Raw genomic sequence first — 26,853 nt, forward strand, 5'->3', positions numbered from 1 at the left:
AAATGTGCCCAGAATCAGAATACCTCAGAACCCAGTATTGTACATCCTTAATACTATCCGTCCTTAGTACCATGTGTCCTTAGTACTGTGCATCCTTAGTACTGTGCATCCTTAGTACTGTCCATGCTTAGTACTGAGCATCCTTAGTACTCTCTGGACAAAGCCAATAGTTGAAAGAACCTTGGGCTCAGGGAGAGCAAAGATTTACCAAGCAGATTCCTTATGAATTTTCCTCTTGAACTCTCATAACTGAAAGCTTTCTCAAGAGTTTCCAGCAAAGGACAACAGAGGTTTTAGTTGCATACAATAAAGTGTGTGTGTGTGTGTGTGTGTGTGTGTGTGTGTGTGTGTGTGCATACACAATACTGATTTAAACAAACCTATACCGGAGAGTGCTTCTGGGCATGAAGAACTGAAGTTGGAGAAAAAAATATAAGAAGTGAAAACCACACAAGGAGAAGTGATATGATAGACTACCAATAAGAAAACATGGAGGGACCAGAAATGACAAATTCTTGATCGAAAGGATGGCAACTTGCCGTGCTCATCTCTGTCTGTTCTTCCATTTCTTTCTCCAGTTTTCTGAGAGTGAATAATTTATAAAGTAAAAAAGGTCAGGGGCTAGAAAGATAGTTATTTGCTCAGTGTCCGCTGCACAGCATGCTGTACTGGGTTTAGATGTTCAACACACACACAAGCCACGCACCTGTGATCCCAGCACTGAGAACTCAGCGACAGGAGCAGCCCTGGGCCTTGCTGACAAGCAGCCGAGCTGAAAAGGGGAATTCCAGAGCAGAGGCAGATCCAGTCTCAAAAACTAGGTGGAGAGGGACTAAGGAAAATACCCAGAGTTAACCTTTGGTTTCTACATGCACATACACAGGCATACATGCAGGCACAGGTACATGCACACATATAATGATTGAAGAAAGAAAAGGAGGAGGAGGAGGAGAAAGAAAGAAAGAAAGAAAGAAAGAAAGAAAGGAAGGAAGGAAGGAAGAAGGAAAGGAAGAAAGGAAGGAAGGAAGAAGGAAAGAAAGAAAGAAAGAAAGAAAGAAAGAAAGAAAGAAAGAAAGAAAGAAGACAACGGAGGGAGAAAAGAATTATTTGGCCAAAGGCTCTGGAACTTAAAAAGACAACACCAGTGGGCAGCATCTGGTAAAGTCCTGCCAAATCCAGAGCAGGTCAGTGGGCTCACTCAGAGCATGAGAGTGATGTGGTCTTAGAAAACCTAGTCCTTCAACAAGAAGGCTCTGTCCCTATCACGAAGATATCCCCTACAAGGTCCCTCCACCCAACCCTACTGCCTTGAGAAATTAAGCCTCAGCATGAGTTTTGTAAGTGGGGCAAAGCATAACAAAACTTAATGAAGCAAAGTGCCAGATAGTGGAGTCATCTCCTTCTTAGCTATTCTTCTGAAGCAAGAGCATCCGGATGGGATGGGAAGCCAGAAACCCAAACAATAGACTGGGCCTGCTAATATATATATATATATATATATATTCTTTCTCCCAAGTGATGAATTCTAGGCCCTCTAGCTAAGCCAAGCTCTCACTGACCCTCCTATAAACCCTCCTTGGATCTCTAAGACTTGATGCTCTCTGCTAAAATGTCTGCTCTCCCCACTCGACCATTGGAGTTCAGTATTAGACCTGCCTCAAGAAGTAACAACAGTGCCTGTTCACATCAGTTGAATTAGCTAAGATCATCCTGTGGGGATACTATGCTGCCTCTCGCTGTGCCTTGGAGAATGCCTTCCAAGCCCCTTCTCTCAGCTTCAGAACACTCCAGGGCAGAGGGTGCACTGCGCATGCGCTCTAGACATCGGTGCTGTGCAGTCCACTCTCAAGCTTCTGATTCATTCTGGTAACCCCTCATGTAAATCTCCTGGAAACAGCATCCATGAGTTCAACTCTAAAGGAGCAAAACTCATACAGCCTTAGTTTGTTGAGTTTTTCTCATCTCACATCTCTAATCTTCAAAAAGAAATAACAGAACCGAATCCTCTGTTAAACTCACTTCAAATCTACTGAGTTACATTTTTGCAAGAGAACCAGTCACCAAATAAAGACAATACTGCCGAAGGTTGTGTTGAAATCCTTTTCCTAAACATCTACTTTGCATGGCATTGATTCCCTGTTGCATTTGTGTGTGTGTGTGTGTGTGTGTGTGTGTGTGTGTGTGTGTGTATTATACATTTCTCACCTGTTGTTGGTTTCAGTATGTGAGCCATAAGAAAAAAATAGCACTATTGTTGTTTGATAGAGAGGTGGGATGCCTTATCTAGCAGAGGGCAAAACACAGAGGAGGAATTCAAGGCAACTTGACAGGAAGTCCTTAAAGGGCCCAGTGGTGGCAGATGTAGAACATAACAAGGCGCCCAGACACCAAGCAGAATAGCACTCAAGATCAAGAGAAAAAAAACCCTTGGGAGGCAGAGCAGACATGAGGAAAATGTGCCCAGCTCCTCAGTAAGAGCTGGACAGAGAAAGACTTGATAAAGAAGGACTAGGCAAGAGGGAAGAGAAACATTATGTCAATATTTAGACTACCAACAAGAGACAGTTAAGACCTGGAAAAGACGGTAGATTTGTCGTCCAGAAGGACAGACCTCAGACCACTCCAGGGCCAGTATAGAAGGAAGCGAGCTGGTTGGTCTGAGGCCGACCTAAAGATGGAGAACGGCTATATCCACATATTAGTCTAAGCTAAATAAAACGAGTAAAAAGGATGCAGGTTGTGCCTGTAAGGCTCCCTCTTATTTAAAATACAATGCTTTAGGGAACCCAATTAGCAAACTTCATCTTTGCCAAAGCAACTCCTGAAGCCTTGGGTGCTGGACAGTGAGCTGAACTGCCGTGAGGGGTTCCCCTGAAGCCAGTTTCTCCAAAGTGTCTGCGGGAGGGGGATGGGTAAACAGCAGCAGCAGCTGTGTGTCTGCAACGGAATACATGCTCTAAATATTGTTCTGGCCTCTGTGGTTATGGCTTTAGGAGCAGACAGGACTCTGGGCTGCTCTGTGTCGCCCTCGCTGGGACTGCTCAGATGGGAGTTAGACCGCAGAGTAGCTGAACAGGACCAAGACAGCAAACCACATGGACTTTGGCAGCCCCGGCTGGCCACCAGAGCAGACAGAGTACTGGAGGAACGAGTTTGTGATGAAACTACTATAAATCTGTTTAAAAATCCTTGTTAAGTTTTTTTTTTTTTTTGCTTTTTGCTTTCTTTTGTTGTGTTTAAATGTTGTTTAAACATCTCTGGTTCTGGAAGGGAGGCCAGCCCTAAGTAATCAGTTCTGAGGACTCCTTACTGGAGCTCAGCATGTCGTCGGATGAAGTATTAGAATCTTGATAAAGAGAACATTAAACAGAAACTAAGTGTTTAATGTAAAATCCTGGCGGCTGTGACTTCATTTTCCTTAGGACTACCTGCCGAGAGATGGAAGTTCTCACTTCGTTTCGGTTGGAAAATTCCGCTCCTTCGATTGGAGAAAAGACTGTTGCTAAGGTGCGTCTTCATCTCTTTTTCCCAGCATAGTGAGCCTTCTCCTCAACTGTCCCGTATCTTATTTGTAAACCCCAAAGGAAAGAATCACTGATAATCTCAGGAAATGCATACTTTAATTAAATACCAATCAACATCCATTTGGGCTTGTCAGTGTGATGGGAAAATGAACCCACAGCTAAGAAAACATGCGGGTTAATGTACGAATAAAATCCAAACGGTGTCAAAAGACTGCAGGCCAACAGGGCACTGGTGGCCAGAATTCGGAGTCAGTGCCTAGAGGCACCTGCAGCACACAGCAAGTACATACTAAATGTCATTTGGGTGAGAGAAGAAGCTTGAGAATAGAGTGGATGAGGTCTTACTAAGACAGAACTGGATCTTTGTGAGTCTTATTTATTTTTTTAATTCTGGACATCTTTACATATAAAAGTGATGTTTCCTCATTTCCTCCTAAGAAGAGATTTTCTTAATGATAGGCAAAGATTTTGAGAGGAAATTATTTAGCCCCCAACCAATGTAAAACCATAGATCCCCTAACATTGTTTTGATAACACCCTCCCTTAGTTAGTGTACATAACAGTGTCACCAAGACAAACTGTAAGTACCTTGGACTGTTTTAATGTGTGACCTTCTGTCTAAACCAGCCCTTCTATTTCAAGTCTGAGGTTTTGGTTGACGGCCCAGGCCATTCCAGTCTGTCTAGTATCGACACTATTAAAGATGTTCACCAACCATCTTTCTCTATGTACCACATGGTCTGTACTCATTGCCCAGAGCACCCTTCGTATGGTTACTCTTACGTCAACTGGACACAAACTAAAGTCATTTGGGAAGAGGGAACCTCAATTGAGAAAATGCCCCACCACAGTGGCCCAAGGCCAAGACTCTGGTGCATTTTTCTTGGTTGATGGCTGATGTGGGAGGGCCCAGTTCACTATGAGTGGCACCACCCCTAAGCTGGAGTCCCAGGTACCATGATAAAACAGGCCGAGCAAGCCAGTAAGAAGCATTCATTCCTCTGTGGCCTCTGCGTTAGCTCCTGCCTCCAGGCTCCTGCCTTATTGGAGTTCCCACCCTGGTTTCCCTCCAAGATGGATTGTGATGTAGAATAAATGAAATAAACACTTTCTTCCAAGACGATTTTGGCCATGATCTTTCAACACAACAATAGTAACCCTGACTAAGACGACACTATTGCTTTTAACAAATCTGTGGCTCCCATCAATGCAAAGTCAAACTCAACTGACTCAAACAAGCAAACAAATAAAGCATTTAAGAGATAGGTTTGCCTTCTTTCTTTCTGTTCCTTTTGTGGAAACTGGGTTGAAAGAGTCTCATAGCAATGATTCCTGAATCACCACCACATGGAGGAAAACTTGCCCTTACCTTAGGCACCACTGTGAACTGCCTTAAGAGTAAACTGAGTTTCCATATAGTCTCTGGGTCATAGGACACTGTGTGTGTGTTTGTTATAACCACTGGCATTGACCAACATTCTATACAGCCACTGGTCTGTAAAGACCAGTCCTCAGACTCTTAGGTTGTTGTTCTCCAGGCCTGTTGCATAGCTTTTCTGCCATCTGCAATAGATTACAGTAGGGCTCTCCCAGACTCCCATACCTAGGAGCCCACTCCTTCGAACAGTTACTGTAGTGACTTCTGCCACCTCCCTATGTCACCTGAGCCAGAGTCAAAAATCCCAGTGTCCTGGTTCCAAGCCTTGACAGCTTCATCCCAGAACCATTCAGAGAAGTGGAATCTCCCATCTGCTTTATTGGCTGACACCATGAAATGTCCTGGCCTCAGATAAATTTTATGTATTTCTACAAACATAACATTTCTTGCCATTGTTTAATTTGAGATGTCTCGGGGATTTATTAATAGTTTCATAAAGATATTTTCTGTTTTATCTGACTGAAGTATTTGCCGAGGATAAAAAAATAAATAAATCTTTTTTTCCATGCATTTTTTTTTAATTCTCTATTTGCTCTTGGTGTCCATGAAGTATTAAGTCCACGTTTGACTCAAATCCCAGGTAGAAACACTCACTCACTTTTAGGACCATGGCACAAACAAGTGAGACCTCAGTATCTGACTTTGTCTGTACAATCATGGGAGCAGGTGGGAATAAAAATCATTTAGAACCAAACAGAAAGGGAAAATAAAGTCAGCTGCATCCTCAGGGCTCCACACGGACCAACAGGTAAGGCTGTAGACATTACAAGCCCAGTGTTTCTGTACATACTCAGTAGACAGCAGGGGGAGCACTCTCCAAATCGCTTCCTGTCAGGCGTCTTTAATCCAAATGATAACAGGAAGACGATGCCAGCTTTCCCATGATGTGATTCTCACGTGAGTGAGAATCCCACGGCGTGCTGGATTCTACTGAAACTGAGCTTTTCTGGGTGTTCCCAGCCTCCTTTAAATAGCGCAGTTTCCACCTCTTTGTCTTGAAGTTGATTCCATGTAAAATTGCAACACGACGAATTCGATGCCACAGCAGCCATGGCTGTGCCATGTATGTGAACTAGCTGGAACTCTGGGCCACAGAGACAAAGAGGAGGAACTGAGTTGGGGGTATAAGGGAGAGGACAGGGCACATGGAAACACTGTGTTATGGGGCTTTTGTTTTGTAGACAAGGTCCTCTGTATTCCTAGGCTGCTTTCAAAGCCACTGCACAGCCCAGGCTGATAGCAAACACAGTCTTCCTGAGGGCCCTAAATGCTGGGATTATAGGTCCGTGCCTCTGCCTGTGACTTCAGGTGTTTTCTTGGATGGCGCATGGTGTGAACAGCATAGAGTCTTATGTTTGTTTGGTTTTGTACTCCTTTTGAAACATAAAATTAAATCCTTCATGAACGTAAGTATTTCCGTGGCTTTATCATATTTCATCCTGCTAATGGCTGATGCTGTCTCAATCTATACTCTAATGGCATTTGTTTCCAATTTTTTTCACAATTAAAAAAAGTGCCAAATTACAAATAGTAAAAATTAGAAAACTTTAATCCTTGTTCCTCTACATTTCTGATTTTTCCTTAAATTAAATCTCTGGAATTCTTTACGCTGAAATCTTAATGTCCATAAAATTCACTGTGCTTCAATATGTGAAGTTTTAACCAATCATTTTAAGTATCTATCAACACTGTTAGGCGATACATGGAGTTGGATGGCAGGCACGGACAGAGTTCATTCTCTCCCTGTTTCCTCTCCATTCTGTTTCCTCTCCATTGTATTAAAATGGTAGCTCTATAGCCTATTTTAATTTATGCTAGTGAATGTACCTATTTGATCTTCAGAATGTTCTTTCGGTTATTTTCAAATTCTAAAAAGCATTATGAGAAGTCTTCTTAGAGTTACCCTGAACACACTATTCCTTATTTGCTGTTTGACAGTGTGTGGCCAAAACTTTGTTATGTATCCTGAAGACGTACATGCTCCTTAAATTTAATCCTAGACGTGTTGTATTACTTTTGCTACTGGGATTGAAAGTATGCCCTTGCACCTGCCGCTGACTGACATGTGGAAAAGCTATTGGTTTTCATACAGTTATTTCCCAGTGAACTGCTTTATTGAATTCTTCTCACAAATGTAATTGCTTTTCATTGATTTGCTTGAAATTTTTGTAAATTGGGTCAAACTGCAAAGCCACAACAATTTAATTTAATTTCTTTCTAACATTTAATATACTCCTCTCATCTACCTTTTTCCCCCTTATTTTGTCTTTCACATTTTCCCTGTTCTTATTTTAGTTTGGCTTCAAACAAGTTACTGATAGGGAGGGTGCTGGGCGCTGCCCTTGGGGAGGGTGCTGGGCACTGCACCTGGGGAGGGTGCTGGGCGCTGCCCTTGGGGAGGGTGCTGGGCACTGCACCTGGGGAGGGTGCTGGGTGCTGCACTTGGGGAGGGTGCCGGGTGCTGCACTTAGGGTGCTGGGTACTGCACTTAGGGTGCTGGGTGCTGCACTTGGGGAGGGTGCTGGGCACTGCACTTGGGGAGGGTGCTGGGCGCTGCACTTGGGGAGGGTGATGGGTGCTGCACCTGGGGAGGGTGCCGGGTGCTGCACTTAGGGTGCTGGGTGCTGCACTTGGGGTGCTGGGTGCTGCACTTGGGGAGGGTGCTGGGCGCTGCACCTGGGGAGGGTGCTGGGTGCTGCACTTGGGGAGGGTGCTGGGTGTTGCGTTTGTTTCTGCTTTTGTTGTAGGGATTTGGTTTTGTTGGAAACGATTCCAATTTAATTTGCTTCAGAGTCATGATGCTGATATGGGACTCGGGAGTACCTCCCAAATGTGCTTTAACTATGTTCCCAACCTGTACTAGAGGCTTTAGTCAGGCAGGTTAGCTTTGACCTTTAGGGCTGTGGGATGGTTCACTAAGCTTGGGGGGACACATGTATAAACACTGTGCACATGTCTTTCTAGTATTTTCTATATTCTTTTAGACAAGATTGAGATCTCTCTCTCCCTCCCTCCCTCCATTTTTCCTTCCCTCCTTCCCTTCTTCCCCTTCTCTTCTCTTTCTTGCTTTATCTGCCCCCCTCCTACACACCCCCACCCCACATAGTCAACAGGTGGCCAAGGCTGGCCTGGAAGTAACAGCCTTCCTGCCTGAGCCTTCTGAGGGAGGAGATTACAGGCAGGGTTCACACAGTGGCACTCCTTCCTGGCAATGGAGAGCTTCAGGTACTCTTACCTTAGAAGCACAATGTCATGATGTCAGGTGCTGGCCTTTCCTCACCTCTCTGTCTTCCACTGCCCTGCTCCTTCTCTGGCTTCTTCTTTAGACCTGGATTTCCTTGTGTCTGTAATAGAGTGTACATGTTTTTAGTTGTACTTTTCAGAAGGCTGTGTTTCCTGTCCAAGTTTCTAAGAAAATAAGTAAGAGTATCTATCTATTCTTTCTGTTCCTGCAGTGTTATATATGTACATGTATAAATACATCGATTAGTAACATATGTTTTAAAATATATTCTTACATATGTTTATAAGGCATGTGTCTTAGCTACTTCTTTAAGGCTAAGATAAAACACCATGACAAAAAAAAAGGCAAAAAAACAAAAACCAAAAACGAATTGGAGAGGGGGAAAGAGTTTCAGCTTTCAGTTGAAGCCCAGTTGAAGGTAATTGAAGGCAGGATCTGAAGGCCTAAACCAAGGCAGAGTGTGGCTTACTGGGTTGTTTCTCATGACTTACTCAGCCTGGTTGTTTTTTGTTTTTGCTTTTGTTTTTTGTTTTTTGTTTGTTTGTTTTTTATACAACTCAGGAAAATCTGCGCAGAGGTGCCACCACCCACAGTGGACTGGGACCTTTACATCAGTCACTGGGAAAATGCCCCAGCAGATTCGCATACAGGTAAGTCAGGTGGAAGCATTTGCTCAGCTTTCTCAGTTAGGGCTCCCGCTTCCCAATGACTCTAACTTGTATCAGGTTAAGACATTGACCAGTACTACTGACCCCGTGTCAGTCAATTTGACTAATGCATCAATGCGTTACTATTAAGCCATAACCATTTCTTTCTTATTTTTAGCCCCAAGATCTCACTTTAACATCTCTACAGAATTTCCTAGCCTCCTAATGGGAGTTTTTGAGGCTGAGTACCCGTTACTTCCATATTCCTTGTGAAGTTTAATGATTGTTTTGCCATCACCATTAATCTCAGAGCTGTTGGCTTGCATCTCGAGGCCAGTAGTCTCCATCTATCTTGGGAAACAGGACCTCTTCAACCAAGGGGATCAGCAGAGGACATTTGGCTCAATGATTCAGCTGCAAGGTGATAGTGGGAGCTCACCCAGGGCTGGCACCAGGAGGCTAGGACCTACTCTATCTGGGAGATACATTGGAGAAGGTGGTAATGGGGAAGCTGCAAGTGGGGATCTGTGCGAGCCAAACCACAGACCACAAAAGGAGTCCCATCCATTGCAAGAGAGAGCCTGAGGAGGGGTGGCCTGAGCAGCCAGCAACTGATGGGCAGTGGAGGAGGATAAGAAGTGGAGAATAGGAATGGGTCCAAGGGCAGACAGGCCTTGTACTGGCACCAGACCTTAGCAACAGAAGACTGTTTTGTTTGGGGCTTTTAATACTTAAATAAAGGAATCTTGTAGATACTAAATCAACCTAGCCCATTCTGCTGGTAATGTGTGAACCAATCCAGAGTCCATTCATTAGGAAGCTCAGCAAACTCACTCCCTGGGAACATCACTGACAAACACCGTGCATAGCAGAAGGCTTAGCAATATGCATATGCAGTTGCATACTTCATAAAATGACACAGTCAGTCAGTTACATTCTGGATTCCCTACTGTCACACCATAGCTTTGGGTGACTTTTTAAGGATTGGATTAAAAGAAATCTCTTGGAAGATACAATCGGTTTTTAACTGGTGGAGTCTACTCATATGGTTCATAGTCACTCCTATGTATAGGGACGTTACTGTTCACCATCTTGGCATGGGAATGACCTTTTGACGAAACCAGCTGCCTGGCATCCTTCTAACTCAGCATTATACCACATCTATGTGACATTCCAACCAGCCTCCCTGTGTAGGAAACTTTAAGAAGAATCATTAACCCTGAACATGTAGTCCTCACAGAAATATAACAATTCACCATATATTTTCAACTTATTTTATAGGGATGGAATCAAGAATCATTAGTCAGAGTCCCATGTTTCTAGGGGACAGATCGTGGAAAGGTGTAGAAGTAATGATCAAATGAAAGCACAGAGCAGCCAGTAAGGGTTCCCTGACTGAGGGCAAAGGGCACACAACAGTGGTGACAGCAGAAGACAAGTCACAATGAGTTGAGATGCAGATGGGACATAAAAAGTCATGGCTAAGAAACATGAACATTGAGGGCAGACAAGAAGAGCTGAGAGCCGTACTATTGTAATCCTGGCATTTGGAACCCTGAGGTGAGAGTTTCTAGGCCTGCATGGGGAGTTCCACAGCAAAACTTTATTTCAGAAAAATAAAAAGAGCAGACAAGACACCACATCATATGGCAACAGAAAACAAGAGCATGTAGAATAAAATTGGGTTTTTATTGTGTCTCTTTATTAAGACCAAGGTAACAGAAGCAAATTCTGTGTTCAAATTAAGGAGCAAGAAGAGAAGGAGTAGTTGAGGATACAAGTAATAGGTGGGGACCTGAAAACATTCATTTCCTGTGTGAAATAATGAATTCCCATTTCTGGCAAAACATGGGTGATGATAACTGTCCTATCTCCCACCCTATCCCTGTGTGAAGAATCAGAACACTGTGGCTCAAATAGTGTCACTGTCAATGGCAGACTACTTTCTCATTGCTAACCTTAGGTTTGACTTGCACTGGGCAAGGCTTCCATCCTGACCAGTCTGAGAGGTCAACTACACAGACAAGTACAGTAGCAGATCCAAACACCCTGAAGAATCAGAGTTGGTCATAGTCTCCAGTTCATAACTCTTAAGAATGGACTTGGTTGTTGAGTTAAGCAGGAAATAACAAGAAAGACAGGCATTCGTATCATGGCTACATTTCCTTGCTTGCATTAAACTCTCAAGTAACTGCTCTCATACATAGGACTCATTGGCTACGATTTCTTTTCCCTGAAGTCCTGCATATAATGCCATCTCAGGATGACCAGACCAATTCCTGGCTGTGTTGCAATGACTCACTGTCTTACATAGCAGAAAGGCAGGATGCTGCCACCATGCTGCTCCATCCCTAGGGCATCACTTAAAATAGAGCACATATAAAAATGGAATCCTATGGGGCACAACCACAATGTCAGGAGACACTGACCATTGTTTTCTCTTCCAGCCTGGAAGAAATGAAGATACTCTCAAGAGACATTTGTACATCTCAACATGGCTATCCGACTATTGAAACAGTGGACTCCAAAGATATGGGAATTTCCCTAGGAACTTCATGTAAGGAACAGAGGAAGTATCAGCCAGAAGGGAAGAGAGATTTCCACAGTTCTAACAACTTGTCAGACCATTTTACAGGATGAGAATGAAGCCCAGACAAGGGTGGGTCAGAGGTAGTGAACTTTGATCTCACTTCAGGAGCCCAAAGATGGACTTGGAGGAGTTCTGTCAATCTCTCTGTCCTCCTTCCCAACGTGGCTACATCGAGTAAATGCTTTTCACAATTACTTTGACCCTTTTAATTGGCATCTTTGGGATGGATGGCTGGACCTAACTTTGGGTACAGGTTGTTATCAACAAGTTTAATAACAAAACGAGGGTCATATATTTCCAAATCTCATTTGCAATCAAGTATGCACACTATGCCTGCCCCATGATTCCTCTTAGGATGGGAATTTCTGAGTCATATTTCTTGTCTTGCCTTGCAGATCTGCTAAGTCACTGTATTCTTAGGGAGACCATTGGAATACAACAATCAATCATCTATGTTACATGAGTCTGGATCTTAATCTGAAAGCACAAGGCATTGTGGGAAGAGGAGCTCACTAATGTCATAGCTGTTCCCACAGAGCAGGAAAGTTCACACAGCGGGCCTGTTGACAAACTTCTGGTTTACACATAATCTTTCTGCATATGTCACCGAACTCTCTTCTGAAGGAACTTAAAGAGAATTTTCTAGTTTTCAATTCCACCCCCCAAGTCCCCAATCCCTGACTCTTTGCAGAGATAAATCTGATGGAAAACACTCTCAGACCACAAGCTGAACTCCCAGGAATGACAGCACAGAGCCAACCACCCTGAGGACCTCAGTCAGGGTTTCCAGGCCAGCCTTCTCTGGAGAGAAAGGAGCTCCCAGGGTAGTGGCAGTCAGCCAGGCCTGCAGTGGCCTCAGTGAGAGTTAGGTACTTTCTACCCCATGTCTTCTTTTGAGTTTTTACTATGACATCCAAGCAGTCATGTATAGACCCCCAGACCAAAATCTTCTGGGGCCTCCCCTGACATACGTACAGAACTTGCTTCAAGTGTTTCTTTCTCCGTTCAGCCTTCCAGGATCCATCTCCTGTCCAAGAATCTCATCCTCCCACTTGCCATCGTCAACAACAGCACTTAACATTTAGTATGTCTGTCATTGGAGCTGTTCTCCTTTACTGGATTGTGAGTTTGGTAAGACCAGGACATTTATTGGCAACTGATAGAATGCCCCACCCCCTGGACTGGGGCATTCAAAGAATTTGAGTAAAAAATTCTCTTATAATTTTCATCCTTGGCAATTCTTTAGTCCATTCAATGATGCTCTTCCTTAACCAAATTAAATAACAAAAAAAAATCTTATAAACTACTAGCTAAAATCTGTTAGACATTTTTGCTCTTTAAAAGTTCAAAGCTAACCTGATCTATATAGCAAGTTCCTAGGTCAGCAAAAGTTAAATGGTGAGACTGTCTCCAAAAACAAAACAAAAAATTATTTTGTAGCCATTGTTGCAAACAAACAAACAAACAAACAAACAAAATCAAACCAGCCATGTGGTTTTGCTGCTGTGAACTTCCTTAGTTCTACCTATCTGGAAACTGCTCAAATCGGAGACTTTTCCCCATACCCTGTGGGCTGTCTGCTTTTATGTTGATTTGACACAAGCTAGAGCCGTCTGAGAGGAGGGAACCCCAATAAAAATATTCCATAAGATCAAGCTATAGACAAGTCTGCAGAGCATTTTCTTAATTAGTGATTCTTAGGAAAGGGCCCAGTCATTGTGGGTGGTCCTGGTTCTATAAGAAAGCAGGCTGAGCAAGACATAAGGAGCACCCCTCCATGGCCTTGGCATCAGCTCCTGTCTCAAGGCTCCTGCCTTGCTTGAGTTCTTGCCCTGTCTTCCCTCAGTGATGAACTGTTAGCTGGAAATATAAATGAAATTAATGTCCTCCTCCCCAACTTACTTACAGCTGTGGTGTTTGTCACAACGGTAAAAATTCTAATGAAGACAGTCATCCCTGGCTTTAAATTTATATTTAGAGCCTCTAGGGAGGCTGTGGTAATAGACAATATCATCATTAAAAATACAGATATTACCCTTTTTGATCAAGTCTTTTTCAATTTACTATGAAAACCAAGGTATCTTGAGTTAATTTGCATTTTTATTTGCATTGAAGTGAAACTTGTGTTTGGGCAATTGTATCTCTAGTTTTACAAACTGCTTAATCTCATCCTTTCTGTCTGTCTGTGGACCACCAGTTCCACTGCTCTGAAGGAATGAGGTTTTGGACAAAGGTTTGTCTTTAGTGTAGGAATTAAAAGATTTTGAATTCAACTAGATATCTTGCTTTTGTAGTACTTTTAAATGTTTAACTTTAAAAACATTGAAATTCTTTTAATAACAAAACTTGAATATTCAGATCAACTAGCCAAGGATAAAAAAGGATAATAAGTGAATTATTGTTCTTATTGTAGGCATATCTAGGAGCTCCTGTATCTTCAGATATACTTTGATCAAGAGTCTTAAACAATGGCTAAAATTCAATGTTTATCTTTACTCTTGACTCTGCTTTCTGAAGATCTCATCTGAGGGCTCCTCAACCAGTATATCATTATCTTAACTTAATTATGATAATGAACATTATCATAACTGTATCTCATTATCTCTGATTTGGTTGTACCCACCCCTGGACCAAACTCTGTAGGCACAGAATTCTGATATTCTGTTAAGTTGTCAAGTTATTTTTCCATCACTATAACAAAATAATGAGGTAATTAACTTATGAAGAATAGGGTTTATTTTGGCTCACTGTTTGGGAGGTATCAATCCATGATCAACTGGGCCTAAGGCAAGTCACTCCATCATGGAGAGGGCACACACAGCTCAGAATCACTCACTTTACCACGAGCCAAGGAGCAAAGGAAAGAAACAGAGTCCCACAACCTCCTACAGGGGTATGGTCAATGGCCAAGGCTCTCCTACCATCTCCCAAGAGAACCATATTAAGGAGCAAATTTTCAACAGGTGGACCTTGGAGAGAATCTTTTCCCAACATAGAAGTTAGGGGTTTGCATTCATTTTTATTTAGCTTATTTTTAAAATTTTTAATAAGTATATGCTGAATATGGAGCACATTTCCCTTGTTTGATACTGCTTTTTTCTTCAAGATAATTTCATATATGTATATGTGTATATGTGAGTATATAGGTGTGTATGTGCGTGTGCGTGTGCGTGTGTGTGGGGGGGGGTGTAAAACCTAAGAACCACAGAGGAGAGAAAAGATGATGTTTATCTTTTTGAGACTGGCTTTGAATCCCCTCATATGATTATCCCCAGTTGTATCCACTTTCCTGTAAATGACTTAACTTTATGACTTTAACTTTTCTTTATGACTGCAAACTACTGTGTGTATACATTACATTTTCTTTACTCATCCCTCTGCTGATAGACACCTACGCTGGTTCCACTGTTCTATTGTGAACAATGCTGCAAGAGCATTGATATGCTGGTATCTCTCTGATGGGATGACTAGAGTCCTCTGAGTAAGTAATCTGGGAATAACATAACTAGGCCACATGGTAGATCCATTGTTAATTTTTTTTAAAAGAAACCTCTGTATTCATTACTTTTCTGTTGCTGTGATTAAACACCATCACCAAAAGCAACTTCGGAAAGAAAGAAAGAGTTTCTTTTGGCTTATAGTTCCATCCTGATGGGGATGTAGCAATATGCGGCAGACGTGTCAGCAAGAGCATAGAGCTGAGAGATCACATCTTTCCACGCAAGCATTAAGCACAGAGATGACCCGTAAGGCTATGTAGTCTCAAAGCCTACCCCATACCCACAAGACATCCAGCTGCAAGGCTGTACAAATCCCCAAACAGCTCCACAAACTGGGAATCACATATTCAAGTCCCTGAGCCTTGGAAGGATTTCTCCTTCAAGCCATGGCACCTCTGTACTAATTTGCACAGTCCCTGCACTAGTTTACATGATCAGCAGCAATGTAAAAAGGACCCACTTTTGTCTACATTTTTATAAACATTAGCCGTCGTTTTCTTAATGGCCATCAGTTTGACCGAGGCGACTTGGAATCCTGTTGCTTTGATTTACATTTATCTGAAAGCTAATGTAGCTGAACATTTTGTGTGTATGCATTAGCCACTTGTACGCCATTTTGTGAGAACTCTGTTCACTTAATTGGCCCACTTTTTGATTGGATTGTTTGATTTCATATTCAATATTTTTAGTTTTTTATACATTCTAAATATTAGTCATTTGTCAGATGAATAGCTAGCAAAAACTTTCTCCCATTCTATAGATTGCCTCTTTACATTTTTATTTTGTTCTGTTTTTTGGTTTTGGTTTTTTTTTTTTTTGGTTTTTTTTTTTTTGGTTGTTGTTGTTTGAAAATATCAAGAGATAACCTAAAAGAAAATATTAGCTCCTTACCTTATGGGAAGAAGAGACCAAATGGAGTCAAACGAATAACTAAAATTCATAGAAAAAAAAATGAAGAGAGCCAGAAGTTGTGAGTGACACTGACATTTAACAAAGTCTATAAAGACATGTTTACTCTTTCCTTTATAACATTTTATGAAGTAACACTTAACAACTATGTAGCTTAACTCTTATATTCTTATAAGATGTATAATGTGAGCCCTGGAAGAATCTGTAAGAAAAGAAGGTTTAAAAGTAAAGGAATGGAGACTAGAGAGGCAGCTCAACAGTTAAACGCACTTACTGCTCTTGTAAAGGATCTGAGCCAGGCTCCCAGCACCCACGTCAAGCAGCTCACAAGCATTTATCACTCTAGCTTCATACAACATGATGCCCTCTTTTGGCCTCTGTGAGTACATGTATGTACATGGTGCACATATATGCATATACTCAGGCATACAGGCCTATACATAAAATTATAAATATATATGAAAAATATATAAAACAAAAATGCTAAACTAGCAAAAAACAACTATCAGACTGTCAGAATGCCTATAGTAACACCAGACTACATAAAGTTTGCAGTGTAAAGCTGTTACTACAGATGAAGAGAGTCATTTCATAATGACACAGGCATTCATCTATCTTGACGTTTGGGGATGATGAGTTATGCACTTAACAACAGAACTCCACACAAGTATAAAACAAAACAAAGGTAGGAAGGCACAGTTTGACAAAAATAGTCTGGTAATAACTGAAGACTTCAATAAGCTATTCTCAAGAATAAGTAGGACAAAGAGACAAGAGATTGACAAAGATGTAGGCAATCTTAGCACCATGCAGCCGTGGAGCACTGGACCCATCTGTAGCAGAGCAAATAGTGTTCGGAAGAGCACACAGAACACTGTGCAGGCTCTATCCTGCTAAAGCACAAAACAAACTTCCATAAACAGAAAAGGATTGAAATTCTATGACGTTCTCAACCACAGTGCAATTAAGTCAGGAATGAAATGGAATCAAACAGAATTGAATTCAGGAATTTTCTAAGATGGATTTGCATAGTAGGTAGTTTGTACTACAAAGACAAAGGAATTCACTTCAGGCCAAGGGATGAAGCTCCAGGCTACAGCATGGGCTCTCAGACAGAGTTCCACAGATGGCCATTAGTACAATTGTTGATGCTGTAGATAATGTGTTGATGCCGGTAGAAACCTCTCAGTTTTGCTAGATATTTTTGGAGGGGTTTATTATCTGAAAATAATAAATTTAAAATTCCCTAATGGGTTTTGATAGGCCACAAAAGAATGAAGAGGGAGGAGCCTAGACCTGGAAGGAGAAGGAAGACCAAGGTGGATAGAGACAGTGTTGGGTGAGGAGCCGAGGGAGCTAGTATTGGGTCCCTGTATAGGTCATAGTAAGACAGTTGGAAAGGGAAGATGTAACCCAGGGAGGGTTCAGAGCTAAAGGAGTTCTGACACTACTGTATTCTGTGACCACTAACTAAAGTGTGTCACTCTGCCCCATGAGCTTTGGGAAGTATTGCTGCATGAAGGTTTCCTGTGTGTATCCTCAAGACACACAGTCCCCCATCATGAAAAGACTCCAACCACAACCCCATTCTTATCTATAATGTCTTTTTTAAAAAAAGAACTTGACATATAGAAGGTGAAGAAAGGTTAAAATTATTTATAAAATGTCAGTAGCAGTATCTGAAGCAACACAAACGACGACATGGAAATTATTCCCAGCCCTTTCATCTCTTGGCCAAATTTATTTTTTAAACATTCAAATATATAAAACTTGGAAGCCAGTGAATGTCTTGGAGTCATGAAATCTGTAGGACTGCAAGGCCTTCCATGTAAACACGTGTCCAACAAATCACAGAGCCCAAGTTTCCAACCCTTCCTTCCAAGAAAAGGCTTACTTGAGCTAGGGGCCCTCATCTCTTGGCAGGGGGCAGCACTTGAGTGGGGATAGACAGACCAAAGGTTCTCTGGAAGCTGTGTGCTAGAAGTCCAGCTCTTCTTCCTTGGGGAGGCTTCATCTGTCAGCATCTTGAGGAAGCACAGCATTTGACCTTTAAAGAGGCTATTGCACCAGTCAGAGATGGTGTCTCCTTAGGAGACAGATACAAAAGAGGCCAAACAGAACAGAAAAGTAACCCCAAGATTAGTGGAGGAGCAATTTCTACCACCCCAGGGGAGGGACAGAGAAGAGGCAGAGCCACGGGGTTCCAGGTCCAGGCCACCCACAGTAGTTAAAAGCATGGTGGCTTGCCTGATGGCAGTGTAAGCCATGAAAGTAACAGGAGCTGTGAGAAAGTGTCCAGAACCAAGGGATAAACACCCAAGCAAGGATTGTGGTTAACGTAACATTTGAGTATGGCACCCAAGATCTCATGAGCAGAAATTTAAATCTTCAGAAAGGTACCCAGAGAGTGAGAAATATGATATGTATGGATAAGAGCTTTGGGAGGTAATTAAAATCAGATGGGGTCACCAGGGTGGACACCATGATTGGATCCGGATAGCTCTATAAGAGAAAAGACAGACAGACAGCCTGTCTGAGCCACCTCGACATTCTGGCAGCAAACAGGTCACTACCATATATAGACATTTAACCTTAGACTAGAATCTCTCTTCTTTATTAAGTGACCTGCATCAAATATTTCATGGTAGTGATGCCAAATGAACAAGATACCACCGTGCACCCTCCTTCTTTCTAAACTGTTATTATCCCATTAAAAACTCTGAACAATGACCCTGGCCCAAAGATAGCTGGCTTGGGAGCCCAAGAGCAGAAAGGACATAAAAATAGATTGAGGGTCTTGGTCATACATACAGTTTTATATAATGAAAGTTGATTCAACTAATTGTTTTTCCAGATACACTGAACATGTCTGTCTTGGGACCACACCTTTCCTATGAGTCTCAGAGCTGCCTTGATTGTTGCTATGTAGCTGTTGGAACGGTAAATCTCCATTTCACTTTAGTCCCCGAAGAATTGGAACCTTGCTTCTTTTTGTAGCTCTGCACTTTAGTCTGGTCTCCAGTGTCCCCCTCAAGGACCATTCTATAAAGACCCTTGTGCCCAATGGCAATGTTTTGATTAACAATGCACAGTATATGCAAAGTGTTCCCATGAAATCATAACACCCAGTGGTGTCTCGGCCAGCTCAGAGTGAGTGTGTGTGTGTGTGTGTGTGTGTGTGTGTGTGAGAGAGAGAGAGAGAGAGAGAGAGAGAGAGAGAGCTCTCACAATGACAAAATCATCTAGCTGTGTATTTCTTAGACTATAATGTCATGACTGACATTTTAGGTGACTTCTCTCTAGTTACTAGCCACAGAAAGTCATAAGTGAATAAGTACAAGAGGTACGTACACAGCTTACACAGAGGCAGCTCCTGGAGCTTCACAGTTTTTCTGTGGTGAAGACATCTTGCCCACAAAACTTGTCCTCCAGCTGTCTGTGTGTGTGAGAGAGATGAGGGGTGAGGGGGGACTGAGGATGGACCCTGAACTTTGCACATGCTAAGATGCTAAGCCAGTGCTTTACCTCCCATCCCTAATTATGGTTTGGATGATTTCAAGTGTCGTTTCTCTTCCTCAAACCCCAGCCCATCTTCCATCCATAAAGATCCACTTGTAAAATAGATTTCTTTATCTCTTTACAAAATAAGATTGTGTAAGTGAAAGACATCATACAAATATGAGTGTCATTTTCTACTCACTGATAGTCAACTAGAAAGGGATCCAAGTCCTTTCTACAAGAGAGAGAGAAAGGGTAGGTGATGAGGAGGCCCACTTAATGGCTGCAGCGGAGCAGAGGTGGAAGGTTTCACAAAAGCTGAGAGCCCAGAAGCAGAAGACAGGAGAGCCATCTGATCTTGCTCCTCCCAGGCATCACTGACATCTCCTCTACTTCGATTCACATCAGATGTGTACTCCCCTAGCTTCAGCCATGGTATCTACCTGACCGCACCCACTTCCGCCCTGACCGCACCCACTTCCGCCCTGACCGCACCCACTTCCGCCCTGACCACAGGCCCCTGGCTGACACCCGCACATCTTCTGCCAGAAAACTTCACATGAGCCCCGAGAAGATCTAGGAGGAGTGCCTTGCATATCCTGTATTTACCCCATTTAAAAAACTTTTTTAAATAGCTCCTTCAGGCATACTAAGGTCAAAGCCACAACAACAGGACGTGAGAAAGGAGGGCGAGTAGCACAGGAGGCTCTGGGCTGGGAAGAGATGGTGGAAGCCGTGCTTCCTACCTGGCACCTGCACGTTCAGGCTCCAGGTGCTGCAGGTTTCCTAGCCCCTTCCCCCAGCTCCTCCTTCTGGATTAAATGATTCTGCAGATTCGCAGTTTCTCCGAATGACTTTCAGAGATTCTGAGCTTATGTGATGTGAACTACATGAGGTAGCCTAAAAGCTCCTGAGTGGCAAGTCAGCTCCACAGCCAAAGATGACTAGTTGAGGGCATGGTGAGCTGGAAGGGACACCTGAGCAGCTTCTAAAAGCAACTGGAGAGCCCCTCTCTAGAAAATATATGACCTTTGCTCCTGACTCTTGGTGTGTGGGAAACAATGGCCTCGGTGGGAAACTTACTGTAGGCAAACCCTTAGATTGTAAAACCTAAACTTGGCCTATTGGGGTTGGTGTCACCCCCAAAAAGATATACTGAAGCCTTAACCCCCAGTACCAACGAATGTGATCTCATTTGGAGATAAGGTCTTTAACAAGGTAATGAAGCTAAAAATGAAGCAGTCAGGGTGAGTTGTAATCCAGTGGACTGGTGACCTTATAAAAGAGGGAAAATTTGGATACGTCAGACAGAGGGAAGCTGAAGAGAAAAGATTCAAGGATGAGGAGGAGCAGGGGGGGGGGGTGGGGAGACGGCCATCCACCAAGCAAGGAATGAGGAACCATGAGAAGTTAACAGCTTCATGAAACAGACCCTTCCTTCCAGCTCTGAGGGTCCCTGGCCTTGGTGACACCCTGGTCTCGATGTCTCCCTCCCAAACACCAACATAAAAAGTCTCTCTTGTCTGCTTCATACAGCATCCTGGGAAATGGATACTGACCTTAAATGTGAGATGCAAATTGATGGGAAGGGCAGCAGACTGGAGGAATAAAATGGTGCAGCGGTGGGGATGTGGAGGGTGTGGGGAGGAGAATGGAGTGGTGATAGCCACAGGAGGTCAGCTGTGTGCAGTGTGCGAAGTCCCTTCTCAAGTCCTTTGACCATAAGCTCTCTGTTTATGTGAGTTCTGGGAATTGAATTCTGGTTGTCAGCCTTGCCTGGCTAGCACATTTACCTGCTGAGGCCAGCCCCCAAAGTACTTAGTCTGAAAGGCAATTTAGGAGCTTATGGCCTCCACTTTTGCTTGTAGGCAGAGCGAGCTTCAGCCTCCAGTTGCAAAATTAAAGAGCATGGTTGTCTTAGTCTACGTGATGTTGCAAAACCAAACCACCAAGACTGGGTAATTTTTTAGGAATACAGCGAAGGGTCCCTCAAGAGGGTATGAAGGGCCATAGGAAAGGGGAGTAGAAGGAGGGTGTGTTCAAAAGACATTATATACTTGTGAAAAATGGTTGAAGAATAGATAAAACATTATTTTAAAACTGAAAGTTTATTGGGCTTATGGTGCCCATATCTCCTTGGCGTCAGGTGAGATCTCTCCAGTTACACTACAGCACGGAGGACAGCCTCAATGGGGAGAGAGCCTCTGATGCTACGTTGGAGACCCCAGATCATCAACTCATCTTACCTTAACCAACCTACCTCCCAAAACTTCTAGTCTTGTACTTAGGATTGAGTTTTCAAAACCAGAACTGCGCGGGAACACATCAAACAAGGCATTGTGAGAATCCTCCCTAAACCACTAATAAGATGTCCAAGGTAGCAATTGGAGGAAGCCACACGAAGCCGAATGTAGGTCATCTGGACCTCCCTGCCGACAGACTCACTGTGCTGGCTCCTCACGAGCAAGAGCGAGGCCACCCCATGTGCCTGGAACACATCCTTGCAGATTCTCTCACACACGATGTATCTTTTGTGATTTTGTTTTGCATTAAACTCTTGCACCAATCTGGAGTTCATTTGCTTTGTGATCTGATGTCAATTAATTAAAAATTTTAAGGAGAGCCACATAAATGTCCTAACATCTCCTCCCACCCCTAAAAATGTGAAATAGACCAGATTCTCCACTGTGGTCTTGCCAGTCTGTTGGTTTGGATGCTCATCCCATATCATACTTACTGCATTCTTAGAAACCCATTAAAGGTTGGCTTTATGTGGGTGTCCCTTTCTTCATGTTCTTCTTGACTATTTGCTCTGATTTGTCTCTTGATTCTTTACTGTCAATCTCTAAAGTCACTTATTTAGGCTTAAAATGGAAGATTTCTCTGGAGCAAAGGCTACTGTGGCCAGGACTCATGATGTTGTTTTGATCTGGAGGTGGTTATTAGACACTGTAGCTAATTGTATCTTGTCATGAACCATCAGTGAGGTGACTCTGTTCCTGCAAATTCTGTCTGTAGCTCTCCTGGGAACATACACCAGGTGCATCACCATGCCCCCTCAGACTATTTTAGTTTCAGTTTTCCATGGTTTTTGACTCACTCTCCACTTCTCTTACTCTTGGCTCCTCACAAGCCTTTGCCTCTTTGCACCTCAGAATTTAATGGTAGATTTTATAACTTTGACACCTATTTGAAGGTGACCCTGCTGTTAGGTCAAATCATTCTGCTTGAAGGTATTTAATTAGCGTTTCCTCTATTGTCAGGTTACCTCAAGCTTCATTATTCCAGTGTGGAAGGGTGACAGACCATTTCTATGGTGGCAGAACAAGGCAGTCATAAATCAAGACATTCATAAAATACATTAGTGGAAATATCAGTGTGTAACCTTACAACAAGGTGGGGAGAATCTTAGCCATAGGCCTTGGATTCTGTCTTGACAATTCCCTTAGCCCTTTGACTGATAGAGCACTAGGGCCATTTTAATGTATTCTAAAAGTTTCTATCTGTCTGGATGTTATGTCTGCTAGTAGCAGAATGTAAGATTAGACACAGAGAAGGTGCAGAAAACGGCTAATGGTCACCCTAGGCTCTGGATGTGCAACACTCACCAATCAGCATCTGCAGACACAGCTTTGTGTCAGGAATTCTCCTTCACAGGGGCAAGTGGACATTATGGAAGCATGGAAGATGGTGACCTGTTCTCATAGAGATTCTAGCCCCTCTCAAGGGAAAGCCATGTATTATAAACTACACTAAAAGAGAAATATGCTTTGGACTGACGAAAGAGCCTGTTCACAAGCCTTCACAGAAGATTGAAGAGGCCGGAGAGAGTCTTATCTCAGCTCCAGCATTAAGGTTGCATGATCTGGGGAGAGACAGAGACAGAGACAGAGAGAGAGAGAGAGAGAGAGAGAGAGAGAGAGAGAGAGAGAGACAGACAGACAGACAGACAGACAGACAGAGAGACAGAGAGACAGAGAGACAGAGAGACAGAGGCAGAGACAGAGAGACACAAAGTTAGGTAGAGAAGTTGGTACAGAAAAACCCTGAGCAAAAAACAAGCACAGCGCCTCTGTACTCACAGATGGTGGGCTATAGTACATATACTGTCATAAATATCAAATTCCAGAGGTACTTTAATAGAAGGTGCCATAATGTTTGTATAAAATCTCCACATCACTGACTAAATACTTCAAATTATCTACAAAGGACTTCTAACAAGGAGTATGGTATGTAGATGCTTGCTATTTTGTATTGTTTAAGGAATAATGACAAGAAGGGATAAGTCTGTATATGTTTAGTTCAGATGGTCTTGCTTCTCAAATGTTTACATTCTGCAGCAGGTTGGATCCATGAATTTGGAGATCCCGGATTTGAGGGGCCAGCTATGAGTGTGTGTGCAAGCCAAGCGAGGGAACTCAATATCCAGTAGTGAAAGGTGATCATGGTACAGATCCAGACCTGGACTATATAGGCTCTGAGCATAGCTTCTGTCCATGCAAGTGAGAGCATCTCAGTGGGGAAGTCAGGAGTCAGGCTTGCATCGAGGCAGATATAGGTATAGTGCGGACACTGGATGGGTGGTGTGAAGGCTTGAGGTTCAGTATCAGCGTCCACAGGCTACTTAGACAGTGATGGAGCTGACTAGGAATCCTGATATCATCTTGGTAAGCAGAAGAAGGGAGACAAAAGATAATGGCACTGCTAGGTGTGTTTACTACTCAAATCGTGTCCTCACGGTGTTTGGATTAGGTGCCCTCAGTCTGTGATTTAGAAGGAAGTAAGTGACCATATAATAGGCTGTTGTTGTAGTTTGTTTATTTACAAAATCACACACAGTGTCTGTGATGGGGTTGAAAGGGTTAGCAACCAGGTTTCTGTAGTTTTAACCCTTATTGTCTAATTTGTCATCTCCCTTTCCAAAATGAAGGGAAACACTGAAAAAGAAGTTATAGTTTTGTGTTGTTTGTCCCAGAGAAAGTTTATTTGTGTTCCCAGCTTTGCCACATTCATCATCAAAACCATAAGGGCAAACCTCTCTGGAACAATTACCAACCCCCCTTCCATCCCCTTCTCCTTCCTAATGTGGGGATGAGGTTTCCATCCTGGTTCTATCCAAGTGCACCAGCCACTTGCCTGCAGCCTCCTGTGGGGAGCCTGGCTTTGATTACATGGAGACAAAAATAATCTCAGCTTGAAGAGAGATCCCAATCACAACTTTGCAAATAATAGACACCAAAATATCCCATACTCTAAACAGACGAACTCAACCCCTGCTCCTTCTGCAAGAGGCAGTGGACAGACGTCACAAGGGGCTGTGGTGCCAAGAACGCATTATACTTCCCAGATGCACAGGCTGACACACTAAGCAAACTATGTATGAAATTTCTCTGGAAGAGTCAAGGAAAACAACGGCCCCCACCCCCACCCCCACCAAAGTTAATTGAAGTAGCTCTGCTCAGATCCACCAGAGAGGGACTTGGGTGCCATGAGGCAGATGCTGTGGAGGGACTTGTCCTTTCCTTCTATGTCTTTTCTTAACTCTCTAAGTTTTTCCTTTATGCCAATAACCACCGGTACAAGGAACTGTTATTCTGTATAGAACTTAATGGCACCGAATCTAGGCCACACCTAACCACTCTTACAAAACATACACACACACACACACACACACACACACACACACACACACACACACGCACACACACACGTGCACAAACCATAAATAAAAATAAAAATTTAGAGATTTATCTATAACTAGCCATTCCTCTGCTCAGGCTGACTTACCAACTGCTGCCCTTCAATGGGGCAAGTATGAAGTGTAGCTGGTATGATTCACCCTTGGAAAAACTTCTCAAAAGCATAGCTTGTCTAGGTTCTCTTTCACAGAGGTCTTATAACCAACCCCTCCAGTACTCAATTCTGGGGAGGCAAGCGAATGGAATTCTGGCTAGAAGAAGGACCCAGTGTTAAGCAAGGGGAATTTCCAAGAAGGTAGCTTCTGCTGTTCTTCCCCACGACCTGCACTTGACTCTCAAGGAGGCCTTCTGGTTGGCTGCTTACTTGGTTTCTATAAGAGGTTTCCTGTCAAAGGTTGACTGTGAACACAAACAATAATTATATAAACACACACAAGTAATAAACAGTTTTTAAACATGACAACAATGAAAACAAACTCAATTAGCAGACAGAAATTCATCGTCTCGTGCAGGGCTGCCTTGATACTTGGCTTTCCCTCAGCTTCACCTTGCCCTCTACACCCAGGGTGTATAACGAATGTGATTTTTTTTAACCAGCAAAAATGCTAGGATTGGACAGAGTTCAGATGCCTTTGGGAAGGCTGTTTCTTCCAGTTCCCCCTCCTCACCTTGGGGAATGCATCCCGGAACATCTGCTCATATCTGAAAAGTGCCCTCAGAAAGAAGCTTGGGAGTTTCCCTTTCCCACCTTTCTCCCCTTCTAGCACTCTGCATTGTGCATCCCTGCCGTCTGACAGATCAGCCATACTGGGAAAGGCAGTCTGCTGGAGATGGAAGACAGCAGTACTCTACCAGTTCAGGGAGCAGCATTTCCCTTCACTCTGCATTCACACAGCAGGGTCCTCTCAACCAGCCTAACACCTACACACAGCTCTGAAATGCCGCTTTTAATTTCTACATTAGTCATCAAATGATTATAATCCCATGAAAAAGGTGCTCGGTCTTTATGAATGGAAACATGAAGAATATGGATCCCACATATTGCCACTAGGAAATCCTATTTAAGACTAAATCTAAATAGAATATACCTTTCAGAACAGAGTCTATCTGCCTACCACTCTACAAAAACCAGTGTGCGTACCTTCTTCCTGTCATGACCTAATGGGTGTTAGGTTTTGGGTTTTGTTTTGTGATGAGTTGGGGAGAATATGAAGTTGGATGGATGAAGAGGTGGAAAGGATCTGGGAGGAGTTGTGGAGGAGAAATAATCATATATTGTATGGAAAAATAATTTTTAAAAGTAGCAACTGCTTTCCTTACTAAGGAAAGCCACAAGATCTATTTCTAGATAAAATTTCAAAAACTATAGTGAAATTTAGTACATGTAAACAATTCCACTAGTGTGAAGAATTAAAATGACCTACGTAGGATAACTTTGTTAAAGGGTGTGTATGTACATTTTTATTATTATTATTACTATTAATAATAATAATATTTCTGTGGCTTTCTTGAAGATAACCAATGCACTGTAAGAAAGAGGAATTAGCAAAGTTTTCCTGTCAGATATCATCTGTAGTCTTACTTAAGCACAAAGAAATGGGATTAATGGCACTAGGTCTATGGTATCAGGAACCTACCATACTCCAGAAATGGTTTTATACCTCATGTCTGAAGACTTAGAAATTCTCTGCTTTCAGCCGTGATACACTAGCTTATATCTCCCACACAGAGTCAACAAATTTTATAAAGAAAAAAAGTAATCTGTTTAAAGGAGTCAGAGAGATAAGAAGTAGCCAGAAGATGA

At 42.8% G+C, this 26,853-nt stretch overlaps 1 long non-coding RNA gene across 8 annotated transcripts in view; it reads right to left on the reverse strand.

The window, feature by feature from the left end:
- LOC102554159 (uncharacterized) overlaps nt 1-19,826 on the reverse strand; it is a 152,938-nt gene extending 133,112 nt beyond the window's left edge. For 3 of the 8 annotated variants that reach the window (XR_005490286.2, XR_005490285.2, XR_005490284.2), the window contains exons 1-4: nt 19,553-19,816; nt 19,204-19,288; nt 17,747-17,876; nt 8,198-8,306 (exon numbers count right to left, since the gene is read on the reverse strand). This is a non-coding gene — a long non-coding RNA (uncharacterized LOC102554159). Of the gene's footprint in view, nt 1-8,197; nt 8,307-15,834; nt 15,874-17,746; nt 17,877-19,203; nt 19,289-19,552 lie in introns of all 8 variants that reach the window. The other 5 variants (XR_005490288.2, XR_357683.4, XR_357684.4 and 2 more) reach the window with 5 other exon arrangements.
- Nucleotides 19,827-26,853: the final 7,027 nt, after the last annotated feature.

Source organism: Rattus norvegicus, chromosome 10 (genome assembly GCF_036323735.1).
Source record: "Rattus norvegicus strain BN/NHsdMcwi chromosome 10, GRCr8, whole genome shotgun sequence".
NCBI lineage: Eukaryota > Metazoa > Chordata > Mammalia > Rodentia > Muridae > Rattus > Rattus norvegicus.